The following is a 12,701-nucleotide window of genomic DNA, read 5'->3' as shown; positions in this document are numbered from 1 at the left end:
TGCTCCTCTCGGCTGCGGCCTCTGACCTCAGACGTGGGGTAATTCCTCCTGGTCCCCGACTGTGACCTCGGATGTGGGGACTTTATTTTTTGGGGCTCCAAAATCCATGCAGATGGTGACTGCAGCCATGAAATTAAAAGATGCTTACTCTTTGGAAGAAAATTTATGACCAACCTAGATAGCATATTGAAAAGCAGAGACATTACTTTGCCAACAAAGATCTGTCTAGTCAAGACTATGGTTTTTCCAGTGGTCATGTATGGATGTGAGAGTTGGACTGTGAAGAAGGCTGAGCACAGAAGAATTGGTGCTTTTGAACTGTGGTGTTGGAGAAGACTCCTGAGAGTCCCTTGGACTACAGGGAGATCCAACCAGTCCATTCTAAAGGAGATCAGTCCTGGGATTTCTTTGGAAGGGATGATGCTAAAGTTGAAACTCCAGTACTTTGGCCACCTCATGCGAAGAGTTGACTCATTGGAAAAGACTTTGTTGCTGGGAGGGTTTGGGGGCAGGAGGAAAAGGGAACGACAGAAGACAAGATGGCTGGATGGCATCACCGACTTGAAGGATGTGAATTTGAGTGAACTCTGGGAGTTGGTGATAGACAGGGAGTCCGGGCATGCTGCAATTCATGGGGTCTCAAAGAGTCAGACACGACTGAGTGACTGAACTGAACTCAGGTTCCTCATAGCTTTCCATCGAAGGAGAAAGCGTCTTTTAATTTAAAGACTGCAGTCATTGTCTGCACTGATTTTGGAACACAAGAAAATAAAACCTGTTACTGCTTCTAGTTTTCCTCCTTCTATTTGTCATGAATTGAGGGATTGAGGGCAGGAGGAGAAGGGGACAACAGAGGATAAGATGGCTGGATGACATCACCGACTCGATGGACGTGAGTATGAGTGAACTCTGGAAGTTGGTGATGGACAGGGAGGCCTGGAGTGCTGCGATTCATGATGTTGCAAAGAGTCTGACATGACTGAGTGACTGAACTGAACTGAACTGATTGGGATCAGAGGGGCTACCCAAGTGGCACAGTGGTAAAGAATCTGCCTACAATGCGGGAGACCCTTGTTTGATCCCTGTGTCAGGAAAAGCCCCTGGAGGAGGGAATGGCAACCCACTTCAGTATTTTCACTTGGAGAATTCCATGGACAGAGGAGCCTAGCAGGCTACAGTGGGGTCACAAAGAATCAGATGTGACTGAGAGACTAACACTACTACCAGTTGGATCTGATGGGGCTTTCCAGGTATTGCAGGCAGGTAGGTAAAGAACCTACCTGCCAACACAAAAAATTTGAGGGATGTGGGTTGAATCCCTGGGTCGGGAAGATCCCTTGGAGGAGGTCATGGCACTCCAGTATTGTTGCCTGAAGAATCCCATGGACAGAGGAGCCTGGGATGCTACAGTGCATAGGGTCACAAAGTCGGACATGACTGAATTGACTTAGTACACACAAAATGGGACCAGATGCCATAATCTTCATTTTTCTAATGTTGAGTTTCAAGTCAGCTTTTTTACTCTCCTCTTTCACCCTCATCAGGAAGCTCTTTAGTTCCTCTTCAGTTTCCTCCATTAGAGTGGTATCCTCTGTGTATCTGAGGCTGTTGATATTTATCCCAACAATCTTGATTCCAGCTTGTGATTCATTGAGCCCAACATTTCCCATGTTTTACTGTGTATATAAGTTAAATAAGCAGGGTGACAATATGCAGCCTTGACGTACTCTTTTCCCAAATTTGAACCAGTCCATTGTTCCAAATCCATTTCTAACTGTTGCTTCTTGACCCACACAAGGTTTCACAGGAGACAGGCAAGGTGGTCTGGTATTCCCATTTCTTTAAGAATTTTCCACAGTTTGCTGTTATCTACACAGTCAAAGGCTTTAGCATAGTCACTGAAGCAGAAGTAGATGTTTTTTCCTGCAATTTCCTTGCTTTCTCCATTATCCAACAAAAGTTGACAATTTGGTATCTGGTTACTCTGCCTTTTTTGAACCCAACTTGTACATTTAAAAGTTCTCAGTTCATCTACTGCTAAAGCCTAACTTGTAGGATTTTGAACATTAGCTTGCTAACGTGTGAAATGAGTGCAGTTGTGCAGTAATTTGAACATTCTTTGGCATTGCCCTTTTTTGTGATTGAAATGAAAACTGTTCTGTAGCCACTGCTGAGTTTTCCAAATCTGCTGGCATATTGAGTGCAGCACTTTCATAGCATCATCTTTTAGGATTTGAAGTAGCTCAACTGGAATTCCATCACCTCCACTAGCTTTGTTCATAGTGATGCTTCCTAAGGACCACTTGACTTCACATTCCAGGATGTCTAGCTCTAGGTGAGTGATCACACCATTGTGGTTATCTGTGTCAATAAGATCTTTTTGTGTATAGTTCTTTTGTATATTCTTGCCACCTCGTCTTAATATCTTCTGCTTCTGTTAGGTTCTTATGGTTTCTATTCTTTATTGTGACCATCTTTGAATAAAATGTTCCCTTTTGTATCTCTAGTCTTCTTGAAGAGATCTCCAGTCTTTTCCATTCAGTTGTTTTCCTCTATTTCTTTTCACTGTTCGCTTAAGAAGGCTTTCTTCTCTCTCCTTGCTATTCTTTGGAACTCTGCATTCAGATGTGTATATCTTTCCTTTTCTCCTTTGTCTCTCACATATTTTTTTTTTCCTCAGCTATTTATAAGGTCTCCTCAGATAACCATTTTGCCTTTTTGCATTTCTTTTTCTTGAGATGGTTTTGGTTACCACCTCCTGTACAATGTTGCAAACCCCCATCCATAGTTCAGGCATTCTGTTTATCAGATCTAATCCCTTGGATCTATTTGTCACTTCTACTGCATAAGGGATTTGATTTAGGTCACACCTTAGTGGCCTAGTGGTTTCCCCTACTTTCTTCAATATACTTCTGAATTTGGCAATAAGGAGTTCTGCACGAGGTAGGTAATGGGAAACAAATGCAACTGTCGAAATCCAGAAAAAAATATGGATAACTTTTTTCTATGGAGTAAAATCCCATTTTTCTCCCTCGATAGTTCACCAAAAAAAGAAATAAATACAAATTAAAGAGATAAGAGAAAAAATATAGATGAAAAGCAGAATGAGTGTATTAACTCAGAGATAATAATTTTAATAATAAATGAATTAATAGCTAATGGCAAAAATGCATATAAACTAAGTAAAATTTAATGAAATATTGGTGTATATGTGAAAAAGGCAAAGACAGAACCCCCAAAGAAATTCTTCCCCTACTTGTTTATAATGCCATTTATACCTTTTCATTAATAATGTCAGAGTCAACTCCCCACTCCGCCTGAGAAAAGTGATTTTTTTTTTTTTTTCCAATAGAGGCACAAATGAGAACAGATTTTAGGTAAAACCAAGTAAGATATGAAAAATAAACCGTTTCCTGTGAATAGTTCCCAATAAGATTGTATCCCATAGGATTCATCCCACTAGCGTGGAATGAACCCTACTAAGTGAATTTCAGTAAAAATCCACAGAAGTGTTCCTGGTTCAGGGCCACCATTTACAGCTCTACTTTCCCACTCACAAGTCTTACTGATTCAGGCAAAGAAAAAGTAGATTCTACAACACCCAGTCATTATAGTGAAGCTCAAAAGGATGCAAAAAGATAAAAATCACTTTACACCAGGATAGAATAAATATATGCTTGTGATATAAACATATTAGCCATAGCCGGGAGAAAACACTAGAATCAAGTGTGTTTGTGCCAGAGAAACAGAGAGAAAGCTACAGAAACAGAACAAAAAGCAAGAAACCTAAAAATTTACATTAGATGAAACAGTTTTAAAATGCAATATATATAGCACATGAAAATGTAGAATTTCAGGCAGAAAATAATTTTTATGCCTATAGACATTATGATTTTGCCCATGGACATGAAAATTCCAGTATTATTCTCTCACATTAAAAAAAAAAAAAAAAAGAGTGAAAAATCATGAATTGCCACATTTTTCTGAAAAGCCTATATCATGGCAAAAAAAATACCTAATAAAGAGAAAAAATGGCTAAAGGTGAAAAAACTAAGACAAAGCGTGCATGTTGTTAACTAAAGGGAAGCTAAAGTTATTACATTAGTTGAACATGACCACATGATATCTAAAAAGAGTTAAAAATAATAAGAGGTATTATTGTAAATTAAAACTATAATTTCCATTAAATAAATGGTTTAAAAAAGAACAGAAGATAGAGAGATAAATTTCTGAATAAAAGATAAATGATGTAGAGAAACATCTAATATTGAACTATTAGTTTAGAAACAGATCTCAGAGAAAACTATGAAGAGGAAATTATTAAAGAATCAACACAATCAAATATGCTAGAGATGATGAGAGATGCAAAAATATGCAAAAAAATAAACATAAACAACTTTGTAAGGGACAAAATAGCAAGGTTAAATAGGAGATCGTTCATAGAACCATTTAAAGAGAAAAGTGAGATTAAAAGATTTGAATCAACATCAGATTTTTAATTAACAAGGTTAGATCCAAGACTGAATGAAAGGGACCCTTCTCTTAGTTCCTTCATGGAAGAAGGCTTCTCAAAGTGGACATGAAAGGAATATTTAGAGATCTAAATATAAATGAAAAAGGGGAGTCTCTTGAAAGATCAGTCAACTATTGCTGACATTTTTCAAATTTCTAAATTACATGAGATGTGGTTACAGAAAGAGAAAGTGTATAATTATTACAAAATTTGCCCAGTATAAGGAAATATTAGTGTCAAAATTAACACCTTGAAGAATGTTCTCACCACTGGGACTTCAGGTAATTTGTATACATTGCCTGAAAATATAAACTTTATCTTTATCTTCCCTTTTTCTGCCCAGATTGCACTATGTCTAGACTAGGAGCATTGTGAGTCTTTACTATACTAAAGGTTCTCCAGGCATCACTTTGCTTTGAGAATAATGTTATCGTGTATGATTACACAGAACCTCAATTGCTGTGATGTTCTCATTTGGTGCTGTAGGGAGAGAACAAATTAGCCAACATGGTGTGGTCAGTCTCTCTCACCTCATGGCCTCTCACTCTTGCCCCACATTTTGTAAATAATGATTATGTAACAGCTGAGATCGGTTATAGTACAGTTCATGTGCATCACAAGGTGCTCGCTTGGCCACAAGCTACTTTTGTTCTGTGAGTATATATAAGGTTCACCTGAAAAGGGCCAGAAGGGTCGTGTGAGGTTATGTTGTGCTATGTCTGCTGCTACAGCTGCGATGCCAGCCAGGAGAGAATAATTGGATCTGCAGTTCCTACAGCTCCTCACATTTTCTTCCAGCCTCTTCACTTGTGCCTTGCCTATTATGGGTTCAGGGAACAGTGCAGACAGTGGGGTACAGTGAGCAGAAATCAACAAAATAATTGATGTGGTCAGAAGCAGGTAGAAGAGCCTGAGGCTCCACTGGATGGAGGAAGTCAGTGGCCACCCTATAGCATGTGGTACTATGTGGCTGTGATTCTCTCATGGTAGGCTCCAGTGGAAGACTGGGAGGCAGTGCACAGTTCACCAGATAGCATTGAAAAGGCATTACAGACAGGGAGTTCCCATTTGCTGAACAAGGTCACACGGACTGCTGTTGGCACGGTGGTGTGGAATATTCTGATGCCCTGAAGGCAAGTATGGATAGTTCTCTCTGTGATGCCACACTGGTGTGCAATGTGCAGAGATACTTGGAAGAACTACAGCAACATATATTAGTGTTGGAGCAAGAACCTCATGGCCCTGAAGCACCCAACATCTCTGAAAGTGAGCCTGTAAGTGATCAGATCATATCAGTCACTCAGTCGTGTCCGACTCTTTGCGACTCCATGAATCACAGCACGCCAGGCCTCCCTGTCCATCACCAACTCCCGGAGTTCACCCAGACTCATGTCCATCGAGTCAGTGATATCATCCAGCCATCTCATCCTCTGTCATCACCTTCTCCTCCTGCCCCCAATCCCTCCCAGCATCAGAGTCTTTTCCAATGAGTCAACTCTTCCCATGAGGTGGCCAAAGTACTGGAGTTTCAGCTTTAGCATCATTCCTTCCAAAGAAATCCCAGGGCTGATCTCTTTCAGAATGGACTGGTTGGATCTCCTTGTAGTCCAAGGGACTCTCAAGAGTCTTCTCCAACACCACAGTTCAAGGCATCAATTCTTTGGTGCTCAACCTTCTTCACAGTCCAACTCTCACATCCATACATGACCACAGGGAAAACCATAGCCTTGACTAGATGAAACTTTGTTGGCAAAGTAATGTCTCTGCTTTTGAACATGCTATCTAGGTTGGTGATAACTTTCCTTCCAAGGAGTAAGCGTCTTTTAATTTCATGGCTGCAGTCACCATCTGCAGTGATTTTGGAGCCCAGAAAAATAAAGTCAGACATTGTTTCCACTGTTTCCCCATCTATTTCCCATGAAGTGGTGGGACCTGATGCTATGATCTTCGTTTTGTAAATGTTGAGCTTAGGCCAACTTTTTCACTCTCCACTTTCACTTTCCTCAAGAGGCTTTTTAGTTCCTCTTCACCTCCTGCCATAAGGGTGGTGTCATCTGCATATCTGAGGTGATTGATATTTCTCCCATCAATCTTGATTCCAGCTTGTGTTTCTTCCAGTTCAGTGTTTCTCATGATGTACTCTGTATAAGTTAAAAAACAGGGTGACAATATACAGCCTTGACCAACCCCTTTTCCTATTTGGAACCAGTCTGTTGTTCCATGTCCAGTTCTAACTGTTGCTTCCTGACCTGCATACAAATTTCTCAAGAGGCAGGTCAGGTGGTCTGGTATTCCCATCTCTTTCAGAATTTTCCACAGTTTATTGTGATCCACACAGTCAAAGGCTTTGGCATAGTCAATAAAGCAGAAATAGATGTTTTTCTGGAACTCTCTTGCCTTTTCCATGATCCATCAGATGTTGGCAATTTGATCTCTGGTTCCTCTGCCTTCTCTAAAACCAGCGTGAACATCTGGTAGTTCACGGTTCACGTACTGCTGAAGCCTGGCTTGGAGAATTTTGAGCATTACTTTACTAGCGTGTGAGGTGAGTGCAACTGTGCAGTAGTTTGAGCATTCTTTGGCATTGCCTTTTTTGGGGATTGGAATGAAGACTGACCTTTTCCAGTCCTGTGGCCACTGCTGAGTTTTCCAAATGTGCTGGCATAATGAGTGCAGCACTTTCACAGCATCATCTTTCAGGATTTGGAATAGTTCAACTGGAATTCCATCACCTCCACTAGCTTTGTTTGTAGTGATGCTTTCTAAGGCCCACTTGACTTCACATTCCAGGATGTCTGGCTCTAGGTGAGTGATCACACCATCGTAAATATCTGGGTCATGAAGATCTTTTTTGTACAGTTCTTCTGTGTATTCTTGCCATCTCTTCTTAATATCTTCTGCTTCTTTTAGGTCCATACCATTTCTGTCCTTTATCGAGCCCATCTTTGCATGAAGTGTTCCTTTGGTATCTCTGATTTTCTTGAAGAGATCCCTAGTCTTTCCCATTCTGTTGTTTTCCTCTATTTTTTTGCACTGATCGCTGAAGAAGGCTTTCTTATCTCTTCTTGCTATTCTTTGGAACTCTGGTGAAGATAAATGTTATGGGACTGTGTGTCCCTGCTTGGCAGTGAGGCCCATTGTGCAGCAGAAAGTGACATATGAGCAGCTTATGGCCCCAGGGGGGCATCCTCAGTGGACCCCCAGTGTGACTGGGTTCACGACTTATATACTCAGGTGGAGTTGGTTGACTTGGGTACACAATTTCAGCAAAATCTAGGGGAGCCCTTGGCAGCATGGCTCTTGCGACTTTGGGAAACACGGGTGTATAGTATCATGTGTTTTACGAATGAGGTAGAATGGCTGGCATCTATAACCACTCACCCCTCACTGAGACAAAGGTTGCAGGATGTTAGGCAGCTCATGCAGGGTGTGCCTAACCAAACACATGCCCTCATGGAATGGATTAACTCTGTCATCCATACCATGTGGTCAAATGCAGGAGAGCTCCCAGATACTGTGAGTAAATGGCATATCTATGTTGAGTTGACCCAAGTGGTGAGAGAACTGGGCATGAAGCAGTCAATCTTTAACCCAAATACCCAAGGCCCAGATGACGAGTGTTACTGGCAATATTTTAAACACCATTTTGAGCAATGTCCCATTTACCTGTTTTGGATCCCTTACTGTTATTCTTGCACCTTATGTCGGGTGCCCCATCTATGAGGCGAACTCAATGATGGCTAGCTTGGGAGAATTGAGGGTCAGTGGCAGGCAAAGTGGACTAGAAATGTGAAGATGCCAAAGAGAAACTAAGCTTGTAAAGGCCCCATCTGGGTGACAAGAATGCAAATATGGGCTGGTTTGCTGGCAGCAGGACTTGACAGATTTAAAATCGATAGCCCAGTGGTCTGCTCCTAGAGCTGCGGAGGCAACTGAGACCAGAGCAGTTTACCAAGTTTGGGAAGCACCCACAGCAAGAGAAATGGGTGGTTCAGTTAAAAGATTACATGGCACCCATGGATGTTTCTTTCGATGATGCCCTTTTCCACTTTGAATAGGGCTCAGCCCAAGGTGCCCTCCTGAAGAGCCCAAGCAGGGATGGGAAACCCCATATAGAACTTGCAATTCTCTTGTCACCAGCTAATGTATAAAAGAATGGCCCTAGTTGACACTGGTAATGAATGTAACCTTGTTTACAGCAAGCCAGAAGCTGTGTCCTAGATGTAGAACAGTGTACTGTAAAGGCTGTGTCCTGTGATGTAAATTTAGTAGAACAGTTGCTGTATATCTGTAGTCCTATGATGGGCTACTAACCTTTGTTTTTCTTCTCAATTTAGAACAGTGTGAAAGCATTTGTGATCACATGGGTGAGCTGTGAATGCTGCGAAAGTCCCCTCCTTGAAGGGTGAACCTGGTGCCTACAGGGGCTTTTGTGGGTCCTTAATAAAAAACCCTGCAGGAGTAGAGTTGTCCCTGTGGAGGCTTTCCTGCAATTTCGCAAGGACAAACAGTGGACTGGACTTAGCCGTGGAAGATAAAGTGTGGTGATTTCACACTGAATAATTCTCATAAACACACAAGATTATGAGAGACAGTGCAGGAAGAGCTCGAGGAGAAGCAGCTCCCCGAGAAAATGCTGAGGGCATATTTTATTGGTAAGTTATCTTGTAATCTTTAAGTGCAGTAAAGCAAGACAGAGACCAGAACTCATGGATTAAAGAAGCTTCCTCCTGGAAGTCTGGAGGTAATTGCATGTGAGTGGTAAAGAATGGCCTTTGAAGATAAGGGGGTTTGTTCTGCATGCAGAACAGCATCTAGCTAATGCTGACATATCAGATAGAACATCTAACTTAAGAGTAGGGGAAAAAAAAAAAAGAGTAGGGGAGAGCAAGCAAGGAAGAGGGAATGAGTAAGACTAAATTCCAGGAGACATTTCTGAGAAAGCATTAAAACATGGTTCCCACAATAAAGGCACTGCACATGCAGAGGGTGGCTCTTCTAGCCCTATGAGGATAAGGACTGCAACATGAGCTCCAGGAGATACCTGGTACTGAGTATTGTTATGTATTGGGGATGTAATTGCTATTGTAGCTACTGCTGCTGCAAGATGTAAAGTGTTAGCATTATTCACCAAGGAAATATCACGGGAGATAGACTGCACATAGATTATGAGGTGAGAGACCCTGAAGGGGTGGAGGGTAGGGAAAGAGCAAATTAGCCAAGATGGCATGGTCAGTCTCTTTTACCCCAAGGCCTCTCATTCTTGCCCCATGTTTTGTAAATAATGACTGTGTAACAGCTAAGATCACTTCTAGCATGCTGCATGTGTGTCACAAGGTACTCGCTTGGCCATGGGCTACTTTTGTTTTGTAAGTATATGTAAGCTTCACCTGAAAAAGCCCTGAAGGTTTGTGCGTGGTTATGTTGTGTTACGTCTGCTGCTACGGCTGCTGTGCCAGCCAGGAGAGAATAAATGCATCTGCAGTTCCTACAGCTCCTCCTGTTTTCTTCCCAGCCTCTTAGCTCGCACCTTGCCTATCATGGATTCAGTGAACAGTGTGCACAGTGAGACATGCTGAGACAATTGGCACTGTGAGTAGGATCAACAAAATAACTGTTAAGGGTTTTCTTGTGTTTTCTAAAGAAAGCATCGGTGGAATCAGCCTTGCAACTTTGTTAGTCATCACCTTGATATTCTAGAACTTTGAAAGTTATGAAAGGAAAGATGCTTTGGTTTTGAGAAAGAAATATGCCAGAGAAGTTCCATTAGTTCCCACTGATGAGAGATCCAAATAAGGACCTCTGACTGGAAATAATAAGGAGAGACAGACAATGAGAAAAAGAGGAAGAGCATGAGATTTTAAAAATATACAAAATAGCAATTTATCCTTGAAAAAATGAATAACTGAGTTACTTGAGGAAAGGGCTATTATCTGTGGGAGCAAGGGACTTCATTTATAAAGGATGACAGCAAATTTATAGAATTTTTGTCACTGATATTGTGGTTAAATCACATACAGTACATTATGTTAATGTGCATTGTAAGCATGGTTGGCAGCTAAAAAAAGGATAAGGTGAGTGGTTTATTGACGGTGTAAAGTGTGGCTTTGGATTGAAGAGAATTCAACTAATACATTTCAGAAGTTTCTGAGGGAAAAATGAAAGAGACTTCGAAATAATCTTGAGATATTTGAATTTCCCATTTAATTTACACTTGGCTTCCCTGCTCAGTTGGTAAAGAATCTGCCTATAATGTGGGAGACCTGGGTTTGACTCCTGGTTTGGGAAGATCCCCTGGAGGAGGGCATAGAAACCCACTCCAGTATTCTTGCCTGGAGAATCCCCATGGACAGAGGAGCCTGGCAGACTATAGTCCATGGGGTCGCAAAGAGCCAGACACGATTGAGTGACTAAACACAGCACAGGCACATATAAGGGCTTCCCTGGTAGTTCAGATAGTAAAGAAGCTGCCTTTAATGCAGGAGACCCATGTTCGATCCCTGGGTCAGGAGAAAGGGATGGCTATCCACTCCAGTATTCTTGTCTGGAGAATTCCATGGACAGAAGAGCCTGGAAGGCTACAGTTCATGAGGTCTCAAAGAGCTGCACATGACTGAGTGACTAACAGTTTTACTTTCAGGCACATATTTGGGAAGATGTTCCATAAAAAAAAAAAAAAAAAAAAAAACAAGCAGGAGATTACAGAAACATCTCTAGTCCTGAGTTAACAAACATACTGTGTCAATAAAGAAGCAGAGAAGACAATGGCACCCCACTCCAGTACTCTTGCCTGGAAAATCCCATGGACAAAACAAAACAAAACATTTAGAAACCATAAATCTCACGTGACGAATCTCTCCCAAGTATCTCACATTCCTTAACTCTGCCAAAAAACTAACTTTTTTTTAAATTAAATATCTACAAAAAATTCCCCTGATAGTTGAAAAATTATTTCAATGGTCACAATGAAGTGGTATATGCTATGTATGGGATGGAGAATAATGTCACTTTATTTCTCCAAGCAGCAGGTGTTCATCAGGGACTTCAATATCAAACAAAAGTAGTGGATAAGGTTATGAGAAGGTGTGGCTTTAACAGAAATAAGAATTCAACTGCTAATATTGGGTGCAACATAACCTCTGCACAAACTTTATTAAGCATGCAATTATTCACAGATTAGGTAGCAAGTATAACAATATAAGATGTAAATTCTAATTAGTTCTTAAAAACAAGTTCTTTTTGCAATTCATTTGACCTTCTTTAAACAAAGTCTGAATTGGAGAGTACTCAAAAGAATTATAATTTGCAACACATTGATATTAAACTAACATTTTTATTTGCTGACTTAACCCATCATCTCACCACACATTAGGGACTGACTTTTACTGAAGGTCGACTTTATAGGTTCAGTGTTGCAAAATTCTAAAATTAGCGTTCAGAATTTGTGGGCAATAATCAAAGAAATGTGGGAATGAAGGTTCAAGCCCCAAATTGCATATATGCCTTAACTTGAATAATTATTAAATTTCTTTTAAAGTACTTATAAGAAACAGTGTAGTTTGTGCACTCCTCAGGCACATTGAAAATTAGCCTGTCTTAAGATAGCCCTTTCAAAGTGTAATACAGAAATGAAGCTTTCAGAAATATTTCACAAGAAACAGTAGAGAAAGTTCTCCAAATAATGATATATTTCCCACCTTTCATTTCACAAAGTAGACTGTACAGATACAGCTACATGCAATTTAAGTATCCTAGGAGAATTATCATAAAAATAATCACATTTTTGATGCATATAAAAGTGTTACCCGTATCCCCATTTGGAGGATAAAATGCATAGTTAGAAGACAAATGTGTAACTTCTAGGTGGGGTGGGAGGCATTTCTCCATAATCACCAATGGAAGTTATCTTTTCTACAATGTCCACTTCCCTTTACTCATCTCCAATATCTTGGCACTCTGTGTATGCCACACCTAGTAGGAGATGGGGGGAAATCCTGCCTTCAGTTGAGATTATCTTACAATTTAGGGATCTTGAAATAAAAATTAAGTTGATTTATAGAAAACACAGGAATGTGATTTTTTCTTGCATACCCAAGTTTTAAGTTAAAATACATGTCCACGTCTTTTTAACTGCTCTTATCTTTCAGTTTATTTCAGTAGCTCAGTCATGTCAGATTTTTTGTGATCT

Source organism: Bos taurus, chromosome 11 (assembly GCF_002263795.3).
Source record: "Bos taurus isolate L1 Dominette 01449 registration number 42190680 breed Hereford chromosome 11, ARS-UCD2.0, whole genome shotgun sequence".
In the NCBI taxonomy this organism is placed as follows: Eukaryota; Metazoa; Chordata; class Mammalia; order Artiodactyla; family Bovidae; genus Bos; species Bos taurus.
This window is presented reverse-complemented; position numbering follows the sequence as displayed.